Consider the following 24,375-nt stretch of genomic DNA (forward strand, 5'->3'; position numbering starts at 1 on the left):
TGTAAAAAGACCTACAGGACATGATATTAGCAGGGGATCTTAAATTAAAATACTAAAGAGGCTCAACACTGTTTAGCTGCCAAAAACAGTTGGAATTGGGCCTAAACAGTGTGGTAAGTCTTTAGGTGATGGCTATTGTGTATGTTTGACCTCTTCTAAATGTCTGTGCTGGCAATAAAAAGAAAAAGTTTCCAATTTAAATAGATAGAGAATAAAAACAATTTGCCAGTAATGTGAAAAAACCTACAGCACCTGGTGTTCCCATGTGGTCTCCCACCCAAGTACTAACCAGGCCCAACACTGCTTAGCTTCCAAGATCAGACGAGATTGGGCCTATCCAATGTGGTATGGCTGTAGGTGAGATACATGCACTTTTTTGCCCTCTTCTACTTCTATCACCAGGTAAGCTAATAAAAAAGTTTTCTAACTGTTTTGGCTTAATGAAAAAAATCATGTTTTGGTAATGTAAAAAGACCTACAGGACATGATATTAGCAGGGGATCTTAAATGAAACTACTAAAGAGGCTCATACACTGTTTAGCTGCCAAAAGCAGTTGGAATTGGGCATAAACAGTGTGGTAAGTCTTTAGGTGATGGCTATTGTGTCTGTTTGACCTCTTCCAAATGTCTGTACTGGCAATAAAAAGAAAAAGTTTCCAATTTAAATAGCTAGAGAATAAAAACAATTTGCCAGTAATGTGAAAAAACCTACAGCACCAGGTGTTCCCATGTGGTCTCCCACCCAAGTTCTAACCAGGCCCAACACTGCTTAGCTTCCAAGATCAGACGAGATTGGGCCTATCCAATGTGGTATGGCTGTAGGTGAGATACATGCTCTTTTTTGACCTCTTCTCTTCTATCACCAGGTAAGCTAATAAAAAAGCTTCCTAACTGTTTTTGCTTACTGAAAAAAATCATGTGTTGGTAATGTAAAAATACCTACAGGACATGATATTAGCAGGGGATCTTAAATTAAACTACTAAAGAGGCTCAACACTGTTTAGCTGCCAAAAGCAGTTGGAATTGGGCCTAAACAGTGTGGTAAGTCTTTAGGTGATGGCTATTGTGTCTGTTTGACCTCTTACAAATGTCTCTACAGGCAATAAAAAGAAAAAGTTTCCAATTTAAATAGCTAGAGAATAAAAACAATTTGCCAGTAATGTGAAAAAACCTACAGCACCTGGTGTTCATATGTGGTCTCCCACCCAAGTACTAACCAGGCCCAACACTGCTTAGCTTCCAAGATCAGGCATATCCAATGTGGTATGGCTGTAGGTGAGATACAGGCACTTTTTTGCCCTCTTCTACTTCTATCACCAGGTAAGCTAATAAAAAAGTTTCGTAACTGTTTTTGCTTACTGAAAAAAATCATGTGTTGGCAATGTAAAAAGACCTACAGGACATGATATTAGCAGGGGATCTTAAATTAAACTACTAAAGAGGCTCAACACTGTTTAGCTGCCAAAAGCAGTTGGAATTGGGCCTAAACAGTGTGGTAAGTCTTTAGGTGATGGCTATTGTGTATGTTTGACCTCTTCTAAATGTCTGTGCTGGCAATAAAAAGAAAAAGTTTCCAATTTAAATAGATAGAGAATAAAAACAATTTGCCAGTAATGTGAAAAAACCTACAGCACCTGGTGTTCCCATGTGGTCTCCCACCCAAGTACTAACCAGGCCCAACACTGCTTAGCTTCCAAGATCAGATGAGATTGGGCCTATCCAATGTGGTATGGCTGTAGGTGAGATACATGCACTTTTTTGCCCTCTTCTACTTCTATCACCAGGTAAGCTAATAAAAAAGTTTCCTAACTGTTTTGGCTTAATGAAAAAAATCATGTTTTGATAATGTAAAAAGACCTACAGGACATGATATTAGCAGGGGATCTTAAATGAAACTACTAAAGAGGCTCATACACTGTTTAGCTGCCAAAAGCACTTGGAATTGGGCCTAAACAGTGTGGTAAGTCTTTAGGTGATGGCTATTGTGTCTGTTTGACCTCTTCCAAATGTCTGTACTGGCAATAAAAAGAAAAAGTTTCCAATTTAAATAGCTAGAGAATAAAAACAATTTGCCAGTAATGTGAAAAAACCTACAGCACCAGGTGTTCCCATGTGGTCTCCCACCCAAGTACTAACCAGGCCCAACACTGCTTAGCTTCCAAGATCAGACGAGATTGGGCCTATCCAATGTGGTATGGCTGTAGGTGAGATACATGCTCTTTTTTGCCCTCTTCTCTTCTATCACCAGGTAAGCTAATAAAAAAGCTTCCTAACTGTTTTTGCTTACTGAAAAAAATCATGTGTTGGTAATGTAAAAAGACCTACAGGACATGATATTAGCAGGGGATCTTAAATTAAAATACTAAAGAGGCTCAACACTGTTTAGCTGCCAAAAGCAGTTGGAATTGGGCCTAAACAGTGTGGTATGTCTTTAGGTGATGGCTATTGTGTATGTTTGACCTCTTCTAAATGTCTGTGCTGGCAATAAAAAGAAAAACTTTCCAATTTAAATAGATAGAGAATAAAAACAATTTGCCAGTAATGTGAAAAAACCTACAGCACTTGGTGTTCCCATGTGGTCTCCCACCCAAGTACTAACCAGGCCCAACACTGCTTAGCTTCCAAGATCAGATGAGATTGGGGCTATCCAATGTGGTATGGCTGTAGGTGAGATACATGCACTTTTTTGCCCTCTTCTACTTCTATCACCAGGTAAGCTAATAAAAAAGTTTCCTAACTGTTTTGGCTTAATGAAAAAAAATCATGTTTTGGTAATGTAAAAAGACCTACAGGACATGATATTAGCAGGGGATCTTAAATGAAACTACTAAAGAGGCTCATACACTGTTTAGCTGCCAAAAGCAGTTGGAATTGGGCCTAAACAGTGCGGTAAGTCTTTAGGTGATGGCTATTGTGTCTGTTTGACCTCTTCCAAATGTCTGTACTGGCAATAAAAAGAAAAAGTTTCCAATTTAAATAGCTAGAGAATAAAAACAATTTGCCAGTAATGTGAAAAAACCTACAGCACCAGGTGTTCCCATGTGGTCTTCCACCCAAGTACTAACGAGGCCCAACACTGCTTAGCTTCCAAGATCAGACGAGATTGGGCCTATCCAATGTGGTATGGCTGTAGGTGAGATACATGCTCTTTTTTGCCCTCTTCTCTTCTATCACCAGGTAAGCTAATAAAAAAGCTTCCTAACTGTTTTTGCTTACTGAAAAAAATCATGTGTTGGTAATGTAAAAAGACCTACAGGACATGATATTAGCAGGGGATCTTAAATTAAAATACTAAAGAGGCTCAACACTGTTTAGCTGCCAAAAGCAGTTGGAATTGGGCCTAAACAGTGTGGTATGTCTTTAGGTGATGGCTATTGTGTATGTTTGACCTCTTCTAAATGTCTGTGCTGGCAATAAAAAGAAAAACTTTCCAATTTAAATAGATAGAGAATAAAAACAATTTGCCAGTAATGTGAAAAAACCTACAGCACTTGGTGTTCCCATGTGGTCTCCCACCCAAGTACTAACCAGGCCCAACACTGCTTAGCTTCCAAGATCAGATGAGATTGGGGCTATCCAATGTGGTATGGCTGTAGGTGAGATACATGCACTTTTTTGCCCTCTTCTACTTCTATCACCAGGTAAGCTAATAAAAAAGTTTCCTAACTGTTTTGGCTTAATGAAAAAAAATCATGTTTTGGTAATGTAAAAAGACCTACAGGACATGATATTAGCAGGGGATCTTAAATGAAACTACTAAAGAGGCTCATACACTGTTTAGCTGCCAAAAGCAGTTGGAATTGGGCCTAAACAGTGTGGTAAGTCTTTAGGTGATGGCTATTGTGTCTGTTTGACCTCTTCCAAATGTCTGTACTGGCAATAAAAAGAAAAAGTTTCCAATTTAAATAGCTAGAGAATAAAAACAATTTGCCAGTAATGTGAAAAAACCTACAGCACCAGGTGTTCCCATGTGGTCTCCCACCCAAGTACTAACCAGGCCCAACACTGCTTAGCTTCCAAGATCAGACGAGATTGGGCCTATCCAATGTGGTATGGCTGTAGGTGAGATACATGCTCTTTTTTGCCCTCTTCTCTTCTATCACCAGGTAAGCTAATAAAAAAGCTTCCTAACTGTTTTTGCTTACTGAAAAAAATCATGTGTTGGTAATGTAAAAAGACCTACAGGACATGATATTAGCAGGGGATCTTAAATTAAAATACTAAAGAGGCTCAACACTGTTTAGCTGCCAAAAGCAGTTGGAATTGGGCCTAAACAGTGTGGTAAGTCTTTAGGTGATGGCTATTGTGTATGTTTGACCTCTTCTAAATGTCTGTGCTGGCAATAAAAAGAAAAACTTTCCAATTTAAATAGATAGAGAATAAAAACAATTTGCCAGTAATGTGAAAAAACCTACAGCACTTGGTGTTCCCATGTGGTCTCCCACCCAAGTACTAAACAGGCCCAACACTGCTTAGCTTCCAAGATCAGACGAGATTGGGGCTATCCAATGTGGTATGGCTGTAGGTGAGATACATGCACTTTTTTGCCCTCTTCTACTTCTATCACCAGGTAAGCTAATAAAAAAGTTTCCTAACTGTTTTGGCTTAATTAAAAAAATCATGTTTTGGTAATGTAAAAAGACCTACAGGACATGATATTAGCAGGGGATCTTAAATGAAACTACTAAAGAGGCTCATACACTGTTTAGCTGCCAAAAGCAGTTGGAATTGGGCCTAAACAGTGTGGTAAGTCTTTAGGTGATGGCTATTGTGTCTGTTTGACCTCTTCCAAATGTCTGTACTGGCAATAAAAAGAAAAAGTTTCCAATTTAAATAGCTAGAGAATAAAAACAATTTGCCAGTAATGTGAAAAAACCTACAGCACCAGGTGTTCCCATGTGGTCTCCCACCAAAGTACTAACCAGGCCCAACACTGCTTAGCTTCCAAGATCAGACGAGATTGGGCCTATCCAATGTGGTATGGCTGTAGGTGAGATACATGCTCTTTTTTGCCCTCTTCTCTTCTATCACCAGGTAAGCTAATAAAAAAGCTTCCTAACTGTTTTTGCTTACTGAAAAAAATTGTGTGTTGGTAATGTAAAAAGACCTACAGGACATGATATTAGCAGGGTATCTTAAATTAAACTACTAAAGAGGCTCAACACTGTTTAGCTGCCAAAAGCAGTTGGAATTGGGCCTAAACAGTGTGGTAAGTCTTTAGGTGATGGCTATTGTGTCTGTTTGACCTCTTACAAATGTCTCTACAGGCAATAAAAAGAAAAAGTTTCCAATTTAAATAGCTAGAGAATAAAAACAATTTGCCAGTAATGTGAAAAAACCTACAGCACCTGGTGTTCCCATGTGGTCTCCCACCCAAGTACTAACCAGGCCCAACACTGCTTAGCTTCCAAGATCAGACGAGATTGGGTATAACAATGTGTTATGGCTGTAGGTGAGATACAGGCACTTTTTTGCCCTCTTCTACTTCTATCACCAGTTAAGCTAATAAAAAAGTTTCGTAACTGTTTTTGCTTACTGAAAAAAATCATGTGTTGGCAATGTAAAAAGACCTACAGGACATGATATTAGCAGGGGATCTTAAATTAAACTACTAAAGAGGCTCAACACTGTTTAGCTGCCAAAAGCAGTTGGAATTGGGCCTAAACAGTGTGGTAAGTCTTTAGGTGATGGCTATTGTGTATGTTTGACCTCTTCTAAATGTCTGTGCTGGCAATAAAAAGAAAAAGTTAGCAATTTAAATAGATAGAGAATAAAAACAATTTGCCAGTAATGTGAAAAAACCTACAGCACCTGGTGTTCCCATGTGGTCTCCCACCCAAGTACTAACCAGGCCCAACACTGCTTAGCTTCCAAGATCAGATGAGATTGGGCCTATCCAATTTGGTATGGCTGTAGGTGAGATACATGCACTTTTTTGCCCTCTTCAACTTCTATAACCAGGTAAGCTAATAAAAAAGTTTCCTAACTGTTTTGGCTTAATGAAAAAAATCATGTTTTGGTAATGTAAAAAGACCTACAGGACATGATATTAGCAGGGGATCTTAAATGAAACTACTAAAGAGGCTCATACACTGTTTAGCTGCCAAAAGCAGTTGGAATTGGGCCTAAACAGTGTGGTAAGTCTTTAGGTGATGGCTATTGTGTCTGTTTGACCTCTTCCAAATGTCTGTACTGGCAATAAAAAGAAAAAGTTTCCAATTTAAATAGCTAGAGAATAAAAACAATTTGCCAGTAATGTGAAAAAACCTACAGCACCAGGTGTTCCCATGTGGTCTCCCACCCAAGTACTAACCAGGCCCAACACTGCTTAGCTTCCAAGATCAGACGAGATTGGGCCTATCCAATGTGGTATGGCTGTAGGTGAGATACATGCTCTTTTTTGCCCTCTTCTCTTCTATCACCAGGTAAGCTAATAAAAAAGCTTCCTAACTGTTTTTGCTTACTGAAAAAAATCATGTGTTGGTAATGTAAAAAGACCTACAGGACATGATATTAGCAGGGGATCTTAAATTAAAATACTAAAGAGGCTCAACACTGTTTAGCTGCCAAAAGCAGTTGGAATTGGGCCTAAACAGTGTGGCAAGTCTTTAGGTGATGGCTATTGTGTATGTTTGACCTCTTCTAAATGTCTGTGCTGGCAATAAAAAGAAAAACTTTCCAATTTAAATAGATAGAGAATAAAAACAATTTGCCAGTAATGTGAAAAAACCTACAGCACTTGGTGTTCCCACGTGGTCTCCCACCCAAGTACTAACCAGGCCCAACACTGCTTAGCTTCCAAGATCAGACGAGATTGGGGCTATCCAATGTGGTATGGCTGTAGGTGAGATACATGCACTTTTTTGCCCTCTTCTACTTCTATCACCAGGTAAGCTAATAAAAAAGTTTCCTAACTGTTTTGGCTTAATTAAAAAAATCATGTTTTGGTAATGTAAAAAGACCTACAGGACATGATATTAGCAGGGGATCTTAAATGAAACTACTAAAGAGGCTCATACACTGTTTAGCTGCCAAAAGCAGTTGGAATTGGGCCTAAACAGTGTGGTAAGTCTTTAGGTGATGGCTATTGTGTCTGTTTGACCTCTTCCAAATGTCTGTACTGGCAATAAAAAGAAAAAGTTTCCAATTTAAATAGCTAGAGAATAAAAACAATTTGCCAGTAATGTGAAAAAACCTACAGCACCAGGTGTTCCCATGTGGTCTCCCACCAAAGTACTAACCAGGCCCAACACTGCTTAGCTTCCAAGATCAGACGAGATTGGGCCTATCCAATGTGGTATGGCTGTAGGTGAGATACATGCTCTTTTTTGCCCTCTTCTCTTCTATCACCAGGTAAGCTAATAAAAAAGCTTCCTAACTGTTTTTGCTTACTGAAAAAAATTGTGTGTTGGTAATGTAAAAAGACCTACAGAACATGATATTAGCAGGGTATCTTAAATTAAACTACTAAAGAGGCTCAACACTGTTTAGCTGCCAAAAGCAGTTGGAATTGGGCCTAAACAGTGTGGTAAGTCTTTAGGTGATGGCTATTGTGTCTGTTTGACCTCTTACAAATGTCTCTACAGGCAATAAAAAGAAAAAGTTTCCAATTTAAATAGCTAGAGAATAAAAACAATTTGCCAGTAATGTGAAAAAACCTACAGCACCTGGTGTTCCCATGTGGTCTCCCACCCAAGTACTAACCAGGCCCAACACTGCTTAGCTTCCAAGATCAGACGAGATTGGGTATAACAATGTGTTATGGCTGTAGGTGAGATACAGGCACTTTTTTGCCCTCTTCTACTTCTATCACCAGTTAAGCTAATAAAAAAGTTTCGTAACTGTTTTTGCTTACTGAAAAAAATCATGTGTTGGCAATGTAAAAAGACCTACAGGACATGATATTAGCAGGGGATCTTAAATTAAACTACTAAAGAGGCTCAACACTGTTTAGCTGCCAAAAGCAGTTGGAATTGGGCCTAAACAGTGTGGTAAGTCTTTAGGTGATGGCTATTGTGTATGTTTGACCTCTTCTAAATGTCTGTGCTGGCAATAAAAAGAAAAAGTTTGCAATTTAAATAGATAGAGAATAAAAACAATTTGCCAGTAATGTGAAAAAACCTACAGCACCTGGTGTTCCCATGTGGTCTCCCACCCAAGTACTAACCAGGCCCAACACTGCTTAGCTTCCAAGATCAGATGAGATTGGGCCTATCCAATGTGGTATGGCTGTAGGTGAGATACATGCACTTTTTTGCCCTCTTATACTTCTATAACCAGGTAAGCTAATAAAAAAGTTTCCTAACTGTTTTGGCTTAATGAAAAAAATCATGTTTTGGTAATGTAAAAAGACCTACAGGACATGATATTAGCAGGGGATCTTAAATGAAACTACTAAAGAGGCTCATACACTGTTTAGCTGCCAAAAGCAGTTGGAATTGGGCCTAAACAGTGTGGTAAGTCTTTAGGTGATGGCTATTGTGTCTGTTTGACCTCTTCCAAATGTCTGTACTGGCAATAAAAAGAAAAAGTTTCCAATTTAAATAGCTAGAGAATAAAAACAATTTGTCAGTAATGTGAAAAAACCTACAGCACCAGGTGTTCCCATGTGGTCTCCCACCCAAGTACTAACCAGGCCCAACACTGCTTAGTTTCCAAGATCAGACGAGATTGGGCCTATCCAATGTGGTATGGCTGTAGGTGAGATACATGCTCTTTTTTGACCTCTTCTCTTCTATCACCAGGTAAGCTAATAAAAAAGCTTCCTAACTGTTTTTGCTTACTGAAAAAAATCATGTGTTGGTAATGTAAAAAGACCTACAGGACATGATATTAGCAGGGGATCTTAAATTAAACTACTAAAGAGGCTCAACACTGTTTAGCTGCCAAAAGCAGTTGGAATTGGGCCTAAACAGTGTGGTAAGTCTTTAGGTGATGGCTATTGTGTCTGTTTGACCTCTTCCAAATGTCTGTACTGGCAATAAAAAGAAAAAGTTTCCAATTTAAATAGCTAGAGAATAAAAACAATTTGCCAGTAATGTGAAAAAACCTACAGCACCAGGTGTTCCCATGAGGTCTCCCACCCAAGTACTAACCAGGCCCAACACTGCTTAGCTTCCAAGATCAGACGAGATTGGGCCTATCCAATGTGGTATGGCTGTAGGTGAGATACATGCTCTTTTTTGACCTCTTCTCTTCTATCACCAGGTAAGCTAATAAAAAAGCTTCCTAACTGTTTTTGCTTACTGAAAAAAATCATGTGTTGGTAATGTAAAAAGACCTACAGGACATGATATTAGCAGGGGATCTTAAATTAAACTACTAAAGAGGCTCAACACTGTTTAGCTGCCAAAAGCAGTTGGAATTGGGCCTAAACAGTGTGGTAAGTCTTTAGGTGATGGCTATTGTGTATGTTTGACCTCTTCTAAATGTCTGTGCTGGCAATAAAAAGAAAAAGTTTCCAATTTAAATAGATAGAGAATAAAAACAATTTGCCAGTAATGTGAAAAAACCTACAGCACCTGGTGTTCCCATGTGGTCTCCCACCCAAGTACTAACCAGGCCCAACACTGCTTAGCTTCCAAGATCAGATGAGATTGGGCCTATCCAATGTGGTATGGCTGTAGGTGAGATACATGCACTTTTTTGCCCTCTTCTACTTCTATCACCAGGTAAGCTAATAAAAAAGTTTCCTAACTGTTTTGGCTTAATGAAAAAAATCATGTTTTGGTAATGTAAAAAGACCTACAGGACATGATATTAGCAGGGGATCTTAAATGAAACTACTAAAGAGGCTCATACACTGTTTAGCTGCCAAAAGCAGTTGGAATTGGGCCTAAACAGTGTGGTAAGTCTTTAGGTGATGGCTATTGTGTCTGTTTGACCTCTTCCAAATGTCTGTACTGGCAATAAAAAGAAAAAGTTTCCAATTTAAATAGCTAGAGAATAAAAACAATTTGCCAGTAATGTGAAAAAACCTACAGCACCAGGTGTTCCCATGTGGTCTCCCACCCAAGTACTAACCAGGCCCAACACTGCTTAGCTTCCAAGATCAGACGAGATTGGGCCTATCTAATGTGGTATGGCTGTAGGTGAGATACATGCTCTTTTTTGACCTCTTCTCTTCTATCACCAGGTAAGCTAATAAAAAAGCTTCCTAACTGTTTTTGCTTACTGAAAAAAATCATGTGTTGGTAATGTAAAAAGACCTACAGGACATGATATTAGCAGGGGATCTTAAATTAAACTACTAAAGAGGCTCAACACTGTTTAGCTGCCAAAAGCAGTTGGAATTGCGCCTAAACAGTGTGGTAAGTCTTTAGGTGATGGCTATTGTGTCTGTTTGACCTCTTACAAATGTCTCTACAGGCAATAAAAAGAAAAAGTTTCCAATTTAAATAGCTAGAGAATAAAAACAATTTGCCAGTAATGTGAAAAAACCTACAGCACCTGGTGTTCCCATGTGGTCTCCCACCCAAGTACTAACCAGGCCCAACACTTCTTAGCTTCCAAGATCAGACGAGATTGGGCATATCCAATGTGGTATGGCTGTAGGTGAGATACAGGCACTTTTTTGCCCTCTTCTACTTCTATCACCAGGTAAGCTAATAAAAAAGTTTCGTGGGGGGCGTGGCTACGGCGGCGAGCGGGTAAGACGTGTCCGGCGGGAGCTCCCTGGCTGCCCATCCGTTTAACCCATCCTGCGCCTAATAACCCACCCGACTCCACCGCCAGCGGCTGCCAGGTGACCCCACAACACCCCGCACGAGCCGCCCGCCCGAAAGATCAGGTCCCGGAGCCGTTATTCAGCTCGCCGGACCGAGGTGAGGACTGCGGCCTACCTCTCCCCGCCACACAGTCTGTGTCTGCCCGTACGCCCGCTGCTGAGGCGGCGTAGCGGGGGAGATCCCCCTGGAACACCCGCCCACCGGCAACATCCACCGGACAGTGGCGCCCACGGCGAGGAGGACATCCAGAGTCGGTCTGCCTGCCAGGAGCCTGGTGAGTCTCGTGCTGCGGGCGCCATTTTGGGCGCAGCAGCGTCTACAGCACACAGCCTGCAGTGATCCCTCCAGCGTGACTCCGCACCCCCAGCTCGCTGCACCTGCCCAGGGAACACCACCATAGCCTGCCACTGTCCTATATTATATGCCCTGCTGAGGGCAACGCATACCAGCGGACGCCCCTCACCTGAAACGGTGTCTCCTGTGGGGAAAACAGCCTGCTTCCGCTATCTCAAAGCTGGCTGAGCCCTGTGCTGCGGGCGCCATTTCGTGATCAGCAGAGCACACACAAGCACATAGGGACACAAGCTTGTAGTAACCCCTGAGTGGAGCTTTATATCTTACTCCTGCTGAACTGCCCTGGATACACCACCACATGCCTCCCATTGCCCTGCACTGCATTCCCTGGTGAGTGAAGCATACAACTCCTCACACCCCACTCACTGAGCAAGTACTATAATTTGCATCAACAGAATCTGCCTCAGCTGGGGAGGGGGCTTATCAGCCTGACATCAGTCAATTATGGTGAAACAGAATCATAATACCTCTGCAGCAAAGCTGGCCAAATTTGCAAGAGGACAAGAGGTGCAGGGCCCGCAGCCACCCCCGGGGGATTCCGGGCAGAACTCTGGCAGCTCAGCCAACTCTGAAGCCCCCCCTGATGATGCTTCCCCTGCACCCCCCTCTCTCCAACAAATCCTGGAGGCCATTGCTGGCACTGAGAAACGTTTATCTGACAAAATGGAGAAGGTACAGTGCGATCTATCCCTCCTTAGGCAGGATGTGCAACGCATCAGGGAGCGGGTGGGGGAGGTTGAAGACGCAATTGACCCTATGAAAACCACAGTTTCTACATTGACACAACAGGTCACAAGCATCCAGAATAAATTAATGGATATGGAGGGCCGTTTGAGGAGAAACAATGTCCGCTTCGTAGGCCTGCCAGAAAAGGAGGAGGGCACGGCGCCAGAGGCATTCTTGGAGGCCTGGCTTATTGAGACATTTGGCAGAGAATCCTTCACCTCCCAATTCGCTGTCGAGAGGGCACACAGAATCCCTACCCGCCCTCTCCCTCCGGGTGCCCCACCCAGAACCCTCATAGCCAAACTTCTACATTATAAGGACCGGGACACGATCCTGCGCCTGAACCGCACCAAAGGCCCTATGATTAGAAATGGCGCCACCATTTCCACATTTCCTGACTTTGCCATCGAGGTGCAGAAGGAGAGGGCCTCCTTTGTCCCCGTGAAGCGCAGACTGCGCGAATTGGACCTTCCATACTCCATGCTGTTCCCGGCCCGGCTGCGGGTGGTGGCGGAGGGAGAGACTAAATTCTTCAACAGCCCTCGTGAGGTGGCAGCATGGCTTGATAGATTTGCGCCTGGTGCCCGCCAGCTGGCCCCAGCCTGATACTCTAAAGCTGGCAGAAGCAGGACTTGATCCTCACTTACTTAGACACTTCCTTTTACTTCACATGAGCCCTTCAGGTGATCTCAAGCCATCCGAGTGGAGCCGATGTTGCTGATTACCGTGAATATGATTAGAACTGTGTTACAATCGATTTGACATATTATGCCATAAGCGGGGAAGGGGGGGGGGGAGGGGGTGTGGTAGGGGGGACATATTGACAAATACTGTGTACCTTTTTTCTGCATAAATGTTGCTATAGGCAAGTGTAGGCAATATATGGCCAGGGGGCCCCGGAGCTTGCATTGGTAGCTATTAACTGATTGCTCCCATAGTTTGGTAGTTTTTCTTAGGTAATAGGTTTAGGGATACAAGTATGCCTAGGTTGGGGGAGGTATACAGGGAGGGGGTGTATTTTGTTGGGATTGTCCTTTCCATGTTTTCTTGCTCTTTTTCTTCCTTTCTTTCTACTAGTCATACTAAATACTTTGACTCACTATGCATACAATTGGGGGGCGCGAGGTTTACTCAGGTGTTGGCTGTGGTTTACTCAGGCCCACATGGTGGCGGTGTTACCACCACAATTCCGTACAGCCCATACCCGATACTCCAATATGACGCAACTTAATATTTTAGCCTGGAATGTCCGGGGGTTGAATGATAGAGTTAAACGCTCTCTAGTACTCAAGATGGTTAAGCAGTATGGATCGGACATCACCTGCCTACTCACTCTAGAGGGGTCTCAATACTAATAAACAAGTCTGTACAATTTATGCTGCTAGATGTTAAGACTGACCCACTGGGCAGGTACGTCTTTCTCCAATGTAAACTATACTCCCAGCCCTTCTTTATCCTCGCGGTTTACGTCCCACCCCCTTTTAACTATGATGTCTTAGAACAAGCGGCTGCCTATGTGGCCCAATCCCCTGATACGCCAGTCATATGTCTTGGGGATTTTAATAAGCTAATGAATCCAAGGCTAGACAGATGGTGGCCTCCTGACTCCGTCCCTACCGATGACCGCCCCACAGGTTTTGCTAAATATGTAGAGTCAATTGGCTACAGAGATGCCTGGCGACTAAAGCACCCTGCGGTAACCCAGTACTCCTGCTTTTCTAAGACTCACCATTTCTTTTCGCGTATTGATCTGGCCCTCGTCACTCCCTCAGTACTGCCCAGACTCCAAAACATCTGCTATAAAGCGAGGGGCGTCTCAGACCACTCTCCCCTGTTGCTGACGGTGGAGATGGAATGCCAGAGGGGACAGTCCTTCTGGAAGTTACATCCCTCCTGGTTACTGCAATTTGGAGAATCCTCGGACCTCCAGTCCCTGTGGGACGGGTACTTTGACATAAATACAGGCACTGCCCCTGCCCCGATAGTGTGGGAAGCATTTAAGGCTTACCTACGGGGCACCCTTATATCTAAAATTACCTCTATTAAACGAACACACAAAGCAAAGGGTGTCACACCAGGGGGCTTAGTCGACGAGACTGAGACCTCTGGTGGGGACCTGGACCGGGGAGGTTGGAGAGGACCCAGAGCCAATAAGCAGTCAGAGGTAAAATACAACCGGAGTTTATTTGCAGATGGTTGTAATATAAACAGACAGTAAAGTATGCAGGAGAAATAACAGAGTTCATGCAGATTGCAATACTTTACAGATGTGATGTGATGTGGGATCGATGGTGGAACATCGGATGTGAAGACTGTGGGTCCGGAATGACGGACGGAAGACTTGAGCTTGACTGTGGGTCCGGAATGACGGACGGAAGCTTGGCTTGAAGATCCGGAATATCGGACTATCGATGATGATGTAGGAACATCGGATTCGGGTATCGGATATGGAAGATGACTGTGGGTCCGGAATGACGGACGGGAGAGGACTGTGGGTCCGAAATGACGGACGGAAGCAGGAGATCCGGAATATCGGACTAGCGATGAAACATCGATGGTGGATGATGCTGGAGCATCGGAAGGACCAGAGTCCCGGAGCTAGGCTTGGTCGCTGGGCTGTAGAGGCAGGATCACAGGCGATGGAATAACCTGGACTTCACAGGAGATGGAACAACCTGGAACACACTGCAGCATGGAAGACAACACCAGCAGAGAAATACACTTGCACGGAGACAAGGACAGCTGACCATACACTGGAGACAACTGAAGCACTAGCAATGGTTCTGAGAGCTCCCAGCATACTTATCCCCACTGGGTGGCCAGGATTGGCCGAGGAAGTATGACAGGGAGATCAGAACCAACAGTATTGGACAGCACAGACATGTGACTGGAAAGAACATGGCAGCCCCCATGTCTGCTATGGCGGGAAAGTGTGTTTGTGCACACCATGCTGGATACTGGGAGCAATGGCAGCGGACAGGTGGATTGCCGTGCACTGGGGACTGTCACTGGGAGACAGGAGGCCGGCAGAGATGACGTCTGGACCGCAAGCTGAACCTGCGGAGGCACTTAGCCGGTAAGAAAGTCTGTCTGACAGCTCGGATCGTGACAAAGGGTATTGCATTGGAGGATGAATGTCGGAACACAGAGATTACTCACTTGGAGGAGGGATCGGAGGAGTCCAGGGTAAAATAGGAGCTAGCACAAAATACCTGGGTCTCCCACTTAGAGGAGCGCAATGCTCGTAGTCTGTTATTTAAATCCCACAAACTGTACATGAATGCTGACAAAACAGGTAGCCTCCTGGCTCACCTGGTACACCTGGACCGCCCTGCAAATTCTGTGGCCCAAATATTTGACTCTGACGGGGTACTGAGGACATCCCCCAAGGAAATAGCAGATGTATTTCTGGACTTCTATAGGGAGCTGTACCGTTCACGCCTAACATGCTCGCAGGAGGAACTCACTGAATACCTAGACCGCATTGACTTACCCACACTGTCTGAGGAGGCTAAATCTTCCCTCGAGGCACAATTACAATACAATTACTGAGATAGAGACCGCGATTCGGCAAGGCCCCGGGGGTAGACGGGGTCCCAGTGGAGCTGTACAGGACGCACCTGGACTCGTTTGCCCCTAAGCTTTTGAAGCTATTTAACGATCTTTTCGACCTTAATGTGTTACCGGACTCTATGTCCGAGGCTGTTATAGTAGTTATACCCAAGCCCGGGAAAGACCCTGAACACCCCGACTCATACAGACCTATCTCTCTGATTACCACAGATGTAAAGATCCTGGCGAAGGTCCTGGCTATTCGGCTAAATAGTGTAATATTGTCCATTATTCACCCGGATCAAACTGGCTTCATGCCGGGTATGTCCACCAGTATAAATTTAAGACGGCTGTTCACACATATCCAGGCCACCCATACTAAGGAAACGTAATCAGCCATTGTTTCATTCGACGCAAATAAGGCCTTCGACTCTGTTGAATGGCCTTATCTATGGCAGGTAATGAAACACATGGGCTTCGGTCCACAATATTCAAGGTGGGTCCAGTTATTATACGTCCGCCCGATGGCCAGGGTCTCTGTCAATAGCCATGTCTCACCTCCCTTCGCGCTGGGAAGGGGCACTAGACAGGGATGCCCCCTTTCTCCTGGTCTTTTCGCCATAGCTATCGAACCGCTTGCCTGTATTCTTAGGACACACAGAGACATAGTTGGGCTCCAACTGGGTCAGAGAACGGACACAGTGGCACTTTATGCTGACGACCTACTCCTTTTTTTGAAAGATTACAGACTGTCTGTACCGACTGCCTTGCAACTGATGGAGGACTTTGGCGGTTTGTCCGGACTTACGGTGAACTGGTCCAAATCCTCCATGATGCCCCTGAGAGGCCCGCCACCGGGGGCCCTGGGCGCCCCTCTTCCACTTAGCTGGGTCTCCCACTTCAAGTATCTAGGGATTATTATCACTAATACTAGTCAGGACTTTATACCTAGGAACCTAAACCCGCTGCTGTCCATGGTTAAAGACAAACTGTCGGTATGGACCAAGTTGCCCCTAAATGTCATTGGCAGAGTCAACTTGGTTAAAATGATCCTACAGCCTAAAATAACATACGTCCTAAATCAGTCCCCGGTGTACGTGCCTGCCTCCTATTTCAGACACCTAAACAGCTTACTGTCTTCATTGATATGGGCCAATAAACGCCCCAGAATTAGTATCAGCACCCTTACTAGGCCACGGACAGATGGGGGCCTGGCTCTGCCACAATTCAGACTATACTACTACGCTGGCCAGTTCTCACACCTTAGGCACTGGGCGCAGGACACTGACCAAAGTTCACTCCCGACCACATTTCTACACCAAATATGCCCCGACATCACACCCACACAGCTACTATTGGGTGGGAGGGTGCCCCGGGGTGCCCCTCCCTTGGTGGTTCAGGCCGTCAAGATATGGCAGGAAGCACAATCCTTGATGGGATACACGGCTATAGATCCTGGAGCTCCTCTCTGGCATTCCACCAAATTACCTGAACTTGCCTGCTTGTCGGGTAGGAGTCTGTGGTCGTCTGGGGGAGTGGCGACGATTGGACAAATATATGAGGCAGCCGTGCTGAAGTCCTTCCAGCAGTTAAGGGAGGAGTTTGGGTTGCCCCGGGTGCACTTCTTTAGGTACCTGCAGCTACGCCACGCCCTAAATACCCAGTTTAACAACGGCCCCCCCGAGCTACTAGCCTCCCCAGCAAAAATATTCCTGGCCAATCTCGGACAGGTCAAGACCATCTCTCTAGCCTACTCATTCCTACTATCCTTTTTACATAAAGACTCACTGCCCGCCCTAAAGGCCAAGTGGGAGAACGATGTTGGTACCTGTGAGGAGGAGGAGTGGGAGGAGGATTGGCCTCGTCACGACATGCCACAGTCTCCGCGAGGTTTCAACAAGTCCAGATATTTATCACGCACAGAACGTATCTGACTCCATCCACCCTTGTTAAACTCGGTGGACGGGCCTCTTCGGCCTGCCCAAAGTGTGGTTCCACGCAGGGGAACCTGTGGCACCTCCTCTGGGAATGTCCCCTGGTTAACTCATTTTGGGTGTCGGTTAAGTCGGTCATTACATCTACTGGAATATCTGGTCAAGCCCTGACCCCCAAGATGTGTATTCTGGGTAGTAAAGCAAATACTTCATTAAGTAACACAGAGGGACAGTACGTGACTAACTTGTGTTCCCTTGCCAAAGTAGTCATAGCTAGGCATTGGATGGCTAGCCTGGGACCCACGGTGATGGAATGGAGGGCTCTGGTTAACACCACAGTACAGCATGAAAAATATGTATACATGTCTCGGGGCACTCTTCCTAAATTTGAAAAAAAATGGGGCAGGTGGCTGGAGTCCCCACACTCCGCACACTCCTGATGATACAGGGCCAGTGTACAGTGTTGGAAGTGGACGCTGATAACCATAACGCTAATACCCATCTAAGAACTAGCAACCTATGATACATACCGATTTGCCACCCTGAGTGGGACTGAACCCCCAATATACGCACTTTTTAGTGACTAAAGATTCTTTACCCTCCATCTACCTCTTTCTCCTTATCTTTTTCTTCTTCTCTTCTATCGTTTGTTTTCTTAATATATAATTCAAAATCAGCAAAAATCAATACTACTACTCAGTCTGAATAGAATGGCGACATCATCTTTCCTTTTAACCAATAGGTCTTTATTCTCTCTTTCACTTTATTGCACCCGGACATTTATACAAAATGATGAAACTGTATGTGAATACAATGTACACTCTGATACTATATGATTGATTTGGATCGACTGATTCACATGCACAATGTCTGATTCGCTGTTCTGTTCTGTATTTACGACCTGTAAAATAAAAAAACTTTATTCAAAAGCTAATAAAAAAGTTTCGTAACTGTTTTTGCTTACTGAAAAAAATCATGTGTTGGCAATGTAAAAAGACCTACAGGACATGATATTAGCAGGGGATCTTAAATTAAACTACTAAAGAGGCTCAACACTGTTTAGCTGCCAAAAGCAGTTGGAATTGGGCCTAAACAGTGTGGTAAGTCTTTAGGTGATGGCTATTGTGTATGTTTGACCTCTTCTAAATGTCTGTGCTGGCAATAAAAAGAAAAAAGTTTCCAATTTAAATAGATAGAGAATAAAAACAATTTGCCAGTAATGTGAAAAAACCTACAGCACCTGGTGTTCCCTTGTGGTCTCCCACCCAAGTACTAACCAGGCCCAACATTGCTTAGCTTCCAAGATCAGATGAGATTGGGCCTATCCAATGTGGTATGGCTGTAGGTGAGATACATGCACTTTTTTGCCCTCTTCTACTTCTATCACCAGGTAAGCTAATAAAAAAGTTTCCTAACTGTTTTGGCTTAATGAAAAAAATCATGTTTTGGTAATGTAAAAAGACCTACAGGACATGATATTAGCAGGGGATCTTAAATGAAACTACTAAAGAGGCTCATACACTGTTTAGCTGCCAAAAGCAGTTGGAATTGGGCCTAAACAGTGTGGTAAGTCTTTAGGTGATGGCTATTGTGTCTGTTTGACCTCTTCCAAATGTCTGTACTGGCAATAAAAAGAAAAAGTTTCCAATTTAAATAGCTAGAGAATAAAAACAATTTGCCAGTAATGTGAAAAAACCTACAGCACCAGGTGTTCCCAAGTGGTCTCCCACCCAAGTACTAACCAGGCCCAACACTGCTTAGCTTCCAAGATCAGACGAGATTGGGCCTATCCAATGTGGTATGGCTGTAGGTGAGATAAATGCTCTTTTTTGCCCTCTTCTCTTCTATCACCAGGTAAGCTAATAAAAAAGCTTCCTAACTGTTTTTGCTTACTGAAAAAAATCATGTGTTGGTAATGTAAAAAGACCTACAGGACATGATATTAGCAGGGGATCTTAAATTAAAATACTAAAGAGGCTCAACACTGTTTAGCTGCCAAAAGCAGTTGGAATTGGGCCTAAACAGTGTGGTAAGTCTTTAGGTGATGGCTATTGTGTATATTTGACCTCTTCTAAATGTCTGTGCTGGCAATAAAAAGAAAAAGTTTCCAATTTAAATAGATAGAGAATAAAAACAATTTGCCAGTAATGTGAAAAAACCTACAGCACCTGGTGTTCCCATGTGGTCTCCCACCCAAGTACTAACCAGGCCCAACACTGCTTAGCTTCCAAGATCAGACGAGATTGGGCCTATCCAATGTGGTATGGCTGTAGGTGAGATACATGCTCTTTTTTGCCCTCTTCTACTTCTATCACCAGGTAAGCTAATAAAAAAGTTTCCTAACTGTTTTAGCTTAATTAAAAAAATCATGTTTTGGTAATGTAAAAAGACCTACAGGACATGATATTAGCAGGGGATCTTAAATGAAACTACTAAAGAGGCTCATACACTGTTTAGCTGCCAAAAGCAGTTGGAATTGGGCCTAAACAGTGTGGTAAGTCTTTAGGTGATGGCTATTGTGTCTGTTTGACCTCTTCCAAATGTCTGTACTGACAATAAAAAGAAAAAGTTTCCAATTTAAATAGCTAGAGAATAAAAACAATTTGCCAGTAATGTGAAAAAACCTACAGCACCAGGTGTTCCCATGAGGTCTCCCACCAAAGTACTAACCAGGCCCAACACTGCTTAGCTTCCAAAATCAGACGAGATTGGGCCTATCCAATGTGGTATGGCTGTAGGTGAGATACATGCTCTTTTTTGCCCTCTTCTCTTCTATCACCAAGTAAGCTAATAAAAAAGTTTCGTAACTGTTTTTGCTTACTGAAAAAAATCATGTGTTGGCAATGTAAAAAGACCTACAGGACATGATATTAGCAGGGGATCTTAAATTAAACTACTAAAGAGGCTCAACACTGTTTAGCTGCCAAAAGCAGTTGGAATTGGGCCTAAACAGTGTGGTAAGTCTTTAGGTGATGGCTATTGTGTATGTTTGACCTCTTCTAAATGTCTGTGCTGGCAATAAAAAGAAAAAAGTTTCCAATTTAAATAGATAGAGAATAAAAACAATTTGCCAGTAATGTGAAAAAACCTACAGCACCTGGTGTTCCCATGTGGTCTCCCACCCAAGTACTAACCAGGCCCAACATTGCTTAGCTTCCAAGATCAGATGAGATTGGGCCTATCCAATGTGGTATGGCTGTAGGTGAGATACATGCACTTTTTTGCCCTCTTCTACTTCTATCACCAGGTAAGCTAATAAAAAAGTTTCCTAACTGTTTTGGCTTAATGAAAAAAATCATGTTTTGGTAATGTAAAAAGACCTACAGGACATGATATTAGCAGGGGATCTTAAATGAAACTACTAAAGAGGCTCATACACTGTTTAGCTGCCAAAAGCAGTTGGAATTGGGCCTAAACAGTGTGGTAAGTCTTTAGGTGATGGCTATTGTGTCTGTTTGACCTCTTCCAAATGTCTGTACTGGCAATAAAAAGAAAAAGTTTCCAATTTAAATAGCTAGAGAATAAAAACAATTTGCCAGTAATGTGAAAAAACCTACAGCACCAGGTGTTCCCAAGTGGTCTCCCACCCAAGTACTAACCAGGCCCAACACTGCTTAGCTTCCAAGATCAGACGAGATTGGGCCTATCCAATGTGGTATGGCTGTAGGTGAGATAAATGCTCTTTTTTGCCCTCTTCTCTTCTATCACCAGGTAAGCTAATAAAAAAGCTTCCTAACTGTTTTTGCTTACTGAAAAAAATCATGTGTTGGTAATGTAAAAAGACCTACAGGACATGATATTAGCAGGGGATCTTAAATTAAAATACTAAAGAGGCTCAACACTGTTTAGCTGCCAAAAGCAGTTGGAATTGGGCCTAAACAGTGTGGTAAGTCTTTAGGTGATGGCTATTGTGTATATTTGACCTCTTCTAAATGTCTGTGCTGGCAATAAAAAGAAAAAGTTTCCAATTTAAATAGATAGAGAATAAAAACAATTTGCCAGTAATGTGAAAAAACCTACAGCACCTGGTGTTCCCATGTGGTCTCCCACCCAAGTACTAACCAGGCCCAACACTGCTTAGCTTCCAAGATCAGACGAGATTGGGCCTATCCAATGTGGTATGGCTGTAGGTGAGATACATGCTCTTTTTTGCCCTCTTCTACTTCTATCACCAGGTAAGCTAATAAAAAAGTTTCCTAACTGTTTTAGCTTAATTAAAAAAATCATGTTTTGGTAATGTAAAAAGACCTACAGGACATGATATTAGCAGGGGATCTTAAATGAAACTACTAAAGAGGCTCATACACTGTTTAGCTGCCAAAAGCAGTTGGAATTGGGCCTAAACAGTGTGGTAAGTCTTTAGGTGATGGCTATTGTGTCTGTTTGACCTCTTCCAAATGTCTGTACTGACAATAAAAAGAAAAAGTTTCCAATTTAAATAGCTAGAGAATAAAAACAATTTGCCAGTAATGTGAAAAAACCTACAGCACCAGGTGTTCCCATGAGGTCTCCCACCAAAGTACTAACCAGGCCCAACACTGCTTAGCTTCCAAAATCAGACGAGATTGGGCCTATCCAATGTGGTATGGCTGTAGGTGAGATACATGCTCTTTTTTGCCCTCTTCTCTTCTATCACCAAGTAAGCTAATAAAAAAGTTTCGTAACTGTTTTTGCTTACTGAAAAAAATCATGTGTTGGCAATGTAAAAAGACCTACAGGACATGATATTAGCAGGGGATCTTAAATTAAACTACTAAAGAGGCTCAACACTGTTTAGCTGCCAAAAGCAGTTGGAATTGGGCCTAAACAGTGTGGTAAGTCTTTAGGTGATGGCTATTGTGTATGTTTGACCTCTTCTAAATGTCTGTGCTGGCAATAAAAAGAAAAAGTTTCCAATTTAAATAGATAGAGAATAAAAACAATTTGCCAGTAATGTGAAAAAACCTACAGCACCTGGTGTTCCCATGTGGTCTCCCACCCAAGTACTAACCAGGCCCAACATTGCTTAGCTTCCAAGATCAGATGAGATTGGGCCTATCCAATGTGGTATGGCTGTAGGTGAGATACATGCACTTTTTTGCCCTCTTCTACTTCTATCACCAGGTAAGCTAATAAAAAAGTTTCCTAACTGTTTTGGCTTAATGAAAAAAATCATGTTTTGGTAATGTAAAAAGACCTACAGGACATGATATTAGCAGGGGATCTTAAATGAAACTACTAAAGAGGCTCATACACTGTTTAGCTGCCAAAAGCAGTTGGAATTGGGCCTAAACAGTGTGGTAAGTCTTTAGGTGATGGCTATTGTGTCTGTTTGACCTCTTCCAAATGTCTGTACTGGCAATAAAAAGAAAAAGTTTCCAATTTAAATAGCTAGAGAATAAAAACAATTTGCCAGTAATGTGAAAAAACCTACAGCACCAGGTGTTCCCAAGTGGTCTCCCACCCAAGTACTAACCAGGCCCAACACTGCTTAGCTTCCAAGATCAGACGAGATTGGGCCTATCCAATGTGGTATGGCTGTAGGTGAGATAAATGCTCTTTTTTGCCCTCTTCTCTTCTATCACCAGGTAAGCTAATAAAAAAGCTTCCTAACTGTTTTTGCTTACTGAAAAAAATCATGTGTTGGTAATGTAAAAAGACCTACAGGACATGATATTAGCAGGGGATCTTAAATTAAAATACTAAAGAGGCTCAACACTGTTTAGCTGCCAAAAGCAGTTGGAATTGGGCCTAAACAGTGTGGTAAGTCTTTAGGTGATGGCTATTGTGTATATTTGACCTCTTCTAAATGTCTGTGCTGGCAATAAAAAGAAAAAGTTTCCAATTTAAATAGATAGAAAATAAAAACAATTTGCCAGTAATGTGAAAAAACCTACAGCACCTGGTGTTCCCATGTGGTCTCCCACCCAAGTACTAACCAGGCCCAACACTGCTTAGCTTCCAAGATCAGACGAGATTGGGCCTATCCAATGTGGTATGCCTGTAGGTGAGATACATGCTCTTTTTTGCCCTCTTCTACTTCTATCACCAGGTAAGCTAATAAAAAAGTTTCCTAACTGTTTTAGCTTAATTAAAAAAATCATGTTTTGGTAATGTAAAAAGACCTACAGGACATGATATTAGCAGGGGATCTTAAATGAAACTACTAAAGAGGCTCATACACTGTTTAGCTGCCAAAAGCAGTTGGAATTGGGCCTAAACAGTGTGGTAAGTCTTTAGGTGATGGCTATTGTGTCTGTTTGACCTCTTCCAAATGTCTGTACTGGCAATAAAAAGAAAAAGTTTCCAATTTAAATAGCTAGAGAATAAAAACAATTTGCCAGTAATGTGAAAAAACCTACAGCACCTGGTGTTCCCATGTGGTCTCCCACCAAAGTACTAACCAGGCCCAACACTGCTTAGCTTCCAAAATCAGACGAGATTGGGCCTATCCAATGTGGTATGGCTGTAGGTGAGATACATGCTCTTTTTTGCCCTCTTCTCTTCTATCACCAAGTAAGCTAATAAAAAAGTTTCGTAACTGTTTTTGCTTACTGAAAAAAATCATGTGTTGGCAATGTAAAAAGACCTACAGGACATGATATTAGCAGGGGATCTTAAATTAAACTACTAAAGAGGCTCAACACTGTTTAGCTGCCAAAAGCAGTTGGAATTGGGCCTAAACAGTGTGGTAAGTCTTTAGGTGATGGCTATTGTGTATGTTTGACCTCTTCTAAATGTCTGTGCTGGCAATAAAAAGAAAAAGTTTCCAATTTAAATAGATAGAGAATAAAAACAATTTGCCAGTAATGTGAAAAAACCTACAGCACCTGGTGTTCCCATGTGGTCTCCCACCCAAGTACTAACCAGGCCCAACACTGCTTAGCTTCCAAGATCAGACGAGATTGGGCCTATCCAATGTGGTATGGCTGTAGGTGAGATACATGCACTTTTTTGCCCTCTTCTACTTCTATCACCAGGTAAGCTAATAAAAAAGTTTCCTAACTGTTTTGGCTTAATGAAAAAAATCATGTTTTGGTAATGTAAAAAGACCTACAGGACATGATATTAGCAGGGGATCTTAAATGAAACTACTAAAGAGG

General features: G+C 42.7%; 34 non-coding genes and 2 pseudogenes across 34 annotated transcripts; all 36 read right to left on the bottom strand.

Moving 5' to 3' along the window:
- Positions 1-240: 240 nt before the first annotated feature.
- LOC146022013 (5S ribosomal RNA) lies at positions 241-359 on the bottom strand. The gene has a single exon (XR_014451481.1). It is a non-coding gene; the product is annotated as a 5S ribosomal RNA (ribosomal RNA).
- A 346-nt stretch (positions 360-705) lies between these two features.
- Positions 706-824, bottom strand: LOC146024429 (5S ribosomal RNA). Its single transcript, XR_014453811.1, has one exon. It is a non-coding gene; the product is annotated as a 5S ribosomal RNA (ribosomal RNA).
- A 344-nt stretch (positions 825-1,168) lies between these two features.
- On the bottom strand, positions 1,169-1,277 carry LOC146025223 (5S ribosomal RNA; annotated as a pseudogene).
- Positions 1,278-1,622: 345 nt separating this feature from the next.
- Positions 1,623-1,741, bottom strand: LOC146021545 (5S ribosomal RNA). Its single transcript, XR_014451026.1, has one exon. It is a non-coding gene; the product is annotated as a 5S ribosomal RNA (ribosomal RNA).
- A 346-nt stretch (positions 1,742-2,087) lies between these two features.
- Positions 2,088-2,206, bottom strand: LOC146022353 (5S ribosomal RNA). Its single transcript, XR_014451813.1, has one exon. It is a non-coding gene; the product is annotated as a 5S ribosomal RNA (ribosomal RNA).
- Positions 2,207-2,550: 344 nt separating this feature from the next.
- On the bottom strand, positions 2,551-2,669 carry LOC146023767 (5S ribosomal RNA). Its single transcript, XR_014453173.1, has one exon. It is a non-coding gene; the product is annotated as a 5S ribosomal RNA (ribosomal RNA).
- A 347-nt stretch (positions 2,670-3,016) lies between these two features.
- On the bottom strand, positions 3,017-3,135 carry LOC146024781 (5S ribosomal RNA; annotated as a pseudogene).
- Positions 3,136-3,479: 344 nt separating this feature from the next.
- On the bottom strand, positions 3,480-3,598 carry LOC146023768 (5S ribosomal RNA). Its single transcript, XR_014453174.1, has one exon. It is a non-coding gene; the product is annotated as a 5S ribosomal RNA (ribosomal RNA).
- A 347-nt stretch (positions 3,599-3,945) lies between these two features.
- LOC146022354 (5S ribosomal RNA) lies at positions 3,946-4,064 on the bottom strand. The gene has a single exon (XR_014451814.1). It is a non-coding gene; the product is annotated as a 5S ribosomal RNA (ribosomal RNA).
- Positions 4,065-4,408: 344 nt separating this feature from the next.
- On the bottom strand, positions 4,409-4,527 carry LOC146024628 (5S ribosomal RNA). Its single transcript, XR_014454000.1, has one exon. It is a non-coding gene; the product is annotated as a 5S ribosomal RNA (ribosomal RNA).
- A 346-nt stretch (positions 4,528-4,873) lies between these two features.
- On the bottom strand, positions 4,874-4,992 carry LOC146022674 (5S ribosomal RNA). The gene has a single exon (XR_014452119.1). It is a non-coding gene; the product is annotated as a 5S ribosomal RNA (ribosomal RNA).
- A 344-nt stretch (positions 4,993-5,336) lies between these two features.
- LOC146024587 (5S ribosomal RNA) lies at positions 5,337-5,454 on the bottom strand. The gene has a single exon (XR_014453959.1). It is a non-coding gene; the product is annotated as a 5S ribosomal RNA (ribosomal RNA).
- Positions 5,455-5,799: 345 nt separating this feature from the next.
- Positions 5,800-5,918, bottom strand: LOC146023419 (5S ribosomal RNA). The gene has a single exon (XR_014452838.1). It is a non-coding gene; the product is annotated as a 5S ribosomal RNA (ribosomal RNA).
- A 346-nt stretch (positions 5,919-6,264) lies between these two features.
- LOC146022355 (5S ribosomal RNA) lies at positions 6,265-6,383 on the bottom strand. The gene has a single exon (XR_014451815.1). It is a non-coding gene; the product is annotated as a 5S ribosomal RNA (ribosomal RNA).
- Positions 6,384-6,727: 344 nt separating this feature from the next.
- LOC146024096 (5S ribosomal RNA) lies at positions 6,728-6,846 on the bottom strand. Its single transcript, XR_014453490.1, has one exon. It is a non-coding gene; the product is annotated as a 5S ribosomal RNA (ribosomal RNA).
- A 346-nt stretch (positions 6,847-7,192) lies between these two features.
- Positions 7,193-7,311, bottom strand: LOC146022676 (5S ribosomal RNA). The gene has a single exon (XR_014452121.1). It is a non-coding gene; the product is annotated as a 5S ribosomal RNA (ribosomal RNA).
- Positions 7,312-7,655: 344 nt separating this feature from the next.
- LOC146024588 (5S ribosomal RNA) lies at positions 7,656-7,773 on the bottom strand. Its single transcript, XR_014453960.1, has one exon. It is a non-coding gene; the product is annotated as a 5S ribosomal RNA (ribosomal RNA).
- Positions 7,774-8,118: 345 nt separating this feature from the next.
- On the bottom strand, positions 8,119-8,237 carry LOC146021548 (5S ribosomal RNA). Its single transcript, XR_014451028.1, has one exon. It is a non-coding gene; the product is annotated as a 5S ribosomal RNA (ribosomal RNA).
- Positions 8,238-8,583: 346 nt separating this feature from the next.
- Positions 8,584-8,702, bottom strand: LOC146022127 (5S ribosomal RNA). Its single transcript, XR_014451595.1, has one exon. It is a non-coding gene; the product is annotated as a 5S ribosomal RNA (ribosomal RNA).
- A 344-nt stretch (positions 8,703-9,046) lies between these two features.
- On the bottom strand, positions 9,047-9,165 carry LOC146021710 (5S ribosomal RNA). The gene has a single exon (XR_014451187.1). It is a non-coding gene; the product is annotated as a 5S ribosomal RNA (ribosomal RNA).
- A 344-nt stretch (positions 9,166-9,509) lies between these two features.
- LOC146021549 (5S ribosomal RNA) lies at positions 9,510-9,628 on the bottom strand. The gene has a single exon (XR_014451029.1). It is a non-coding gene; the product is annotated as a 5S ribosomal RNA (ribosomal RNA).
- A 346-nt stretch (positions 9,629-9,974) lies between these two features.
- LOC146023626 (5S ribosomal RNA) lies at positions 9,975-10,093 on the bottom strand. The gene has a single exon (XR_014453037.1). It is a non-coding gene; the product is annotated as a 5S ribosomal RNA (ribosomal RNA).
- A 344-nt stretch (positions 10,094-10,437) lies between these two features.
- On the bottom strand, positions 10,438-10,556 carry LOC146022759 (5S ribosomal RNA). Its single transcript, XR_014452200.1, has one exon. It is a non-coding gene; the product is annotated as a 5S ribosomal RNA (ribosomal RNA).
- A 7,965-nt stretch (positions 10,557-18,521) lies between these two features.
- Positions 18,522-18,640, bottom strand: LOC146021610 (5S ribosomal RNA). The gene has a single exon (XR_014451089.1). It is a non-coding gene; the product is annotated as a 5S ribosomal RNA (ribosomal RNA).
- Positions 18,641-18,986: 346 nt separating this feature from the next.
- Positions 18,987-19,105, bottom strand: LOC146022490 (5S ribosomal RNA). Its single transcript, XR_014451944.1, has one exon. It is a non-coding gene; the product is annotated as a 5S ribosomal RNA (ribosomal RNA).
- Positions 19,106-19,449: 344 nt separating this feature from the next.
- LOC146022014 (5S ribosomal RNA) lies at positions 19,450-19,568 on the bottom strand. Its single transcript, XR_014451482.1, has one exon. It is a non-coding gene; the product is annotated as a 5S ribosomal RNA (ribosomal RNA).
- A 346-nt stretch (positions 19,569-19,914) lies between these two features.
- Positions 19,915-20,033, bottom strand: LOC146023725 (5S ribosomal RNA). The gene has a single exon (XR_014453132.1). It is a non-coding gene; the product is annotated as a 5S ribosomal RNA (ribosomal RNA).
- Positions 20,034-20,378: 345 nt separating this feature from the next.
- On the bottom strand, positions 20,379-20,497 carry LOC146025511 (5S ribosomal RNA). Its single transcript, XR_014454172.1, has one exon. It is a non-coding gene; the product is annotated as a 5S ribosomal RNA (ribosomal RNA).
- A 346-nt stretch (positions 20,498-20,843) lies between these two features.
- LOC146022491 (5S ribosomal RNA) lies at positions 20,844-20,962 on the bottom strand. Its single transcript, XR_014451945.1, has one exon. It is a non-coding gene; the product is annotated as a 5S ribosomal RNA (ribosomal RNA).
- A 344-nt stretch (positions 20,963-21,306) lies between these two features.
- LOC146022015 (5S ribosomal RNA) lies at positions 21,307-21,425 on the bottom strand. The gene has a single exon (XR_014451483.1). It is a non-coding gene; the product is annotated as a 5S ribosomal RNA (ribosomal RNA).
- A 346-nt stretch (positions 21,426-21,771) lies between these two features.
- LOC146023726 (5S ribosomal RNA) lies at positions 21,772-21,890 on the bottom strand. Its single transcript, XR_014453133.1, has one exon. It is a non-coding gene; the product is annotated as a 5S ribosomal RNA (ribosomal RNA).
- Positions 21,891-22,234: 344 nt separating this feature from the next.
- On the bottom strand, positions 22,235-22,353 carry LOC146025512 (5S ribosomal RNA). The gene has a single exon (XR_014454173.1). It is a non-coding gene; the product is annotated as a 5S ribosomal RNA (ribosomal RNA).
- Positions 22,354-22,699: 346 nt separating this feature from the next.
- On the bottom strand, positions 22,700-22,818 carry LOC146022492 (5S ribosomal RNA). The gene has a single exon (XR_014451946.1). It is a non-coding gene; the product is annotated as a 5S ribosomal RNA (ribosomal RNA).
- Positions 22,819-23,162: 344 nt separating this feature from the next.
- LOC146023744 (5S ribosomal RNA) lies at positions 23,163-23,281 on the bottom strand. The gene has a single exon (XR_014453151.1). It is a non-coding gene; the product is annotated as a 5S ribosomal RNA (ribosomal RNA).
- A 346-nt stretch (positions 23,282-23,627) lies between these two features.
- Positions 23,628-23,746, bottom strand: LOC146023751 (5S ribosomal RNA). The gene has a single exon (XR_014453157.1). It is a non-coding gene; the product is annotated as a 5S ribosomal RNA (ribosomal RNA).
- Positions 23,747-24,090: 344 nt separating this feature from the next.
- LOC146022016 (5S ribosomal RNA) lies at positions 24,091-24,209 on the bottom strand. Its single transcript, XR_014451484.1, has one exon. It is a non-coding gene; the product is annotated as a 5S ribosomal RNA (ribosomal RNA).
- Positions 24,210-24,375: the final 166 nt, after the last annotated feature.

Source organism: Crinia signifera, chromosome 7 (genome assembly GCF_055691185.1).
Source record: "Crinia signifera chromosome 7, ASM5569118v1, whole genome shotgun sequence".
NCBI classification, from domain to species: domain Eukaryota; kingdom Metazoa; phylum Chordata; class Amphibia; order Anura; family Myobatrachidae; genus Crinia; species Crinia signifera.